This window comes from Hippocampus comes, unplaced genomic scaffold (genome assembly GCF_001891065.2).
Source record: "Hippocampus comes isolate QL1 unplaced genomic scaffold, H_comes_QL1_v1.1 scaffold45, whole genome shotgun sequence".
Classification (NCBI taxonomy): domain Eukaryota; kingdom Metazoa; phylum Chordata; class Actinopteri; order Syngnathiformes; family Syngnathidae; genus Hippocampus; species Hippocampus comes.
The window spans coordinates 84,463-84,705 of NW_017805783.1; the positions used below are offsets into that span (position 1 = coordinate 84,463).

The 243-nt window shown below is 42.0% G+C and overlaps 1 protein-coding gene across 2 annotated transcripts in view; it reads left to right on the plus strand.

The window, feature by feature from the left end:
* The window catches only part of unc5db (unc-5 netrin receptor Db), a 253,730-nt gene that overhangs the window by 52,338 nt on the left and 201,149 nt on the right, over nt 1-243 (plus strand). The gene's annotated exons all lie outside the window — the stretch shown is intronic.

Sequence of the window (243 nt, forward strand, 5' to 3'; positions counted from 1 at the left end):
ATGACGTGTTCTCTTGGTACCCAAGTTCTTTGGAACAAAGTTTACACTTCACCTTTTGAAATATCAGCAAGTCGAAGAAAGACATTATAATGAGGGATGCACTGTGCTGTCACAATAATTTACAATATATATTCACACTGGTTATAATTCGTACCTTTTTAGGGGAGCTCTGCTCACAATGATCCCAGACAGGGGATGTTCTCTTCTTATTCGTTGTGGATGGTGGGGGGGGTCCACAGCCGT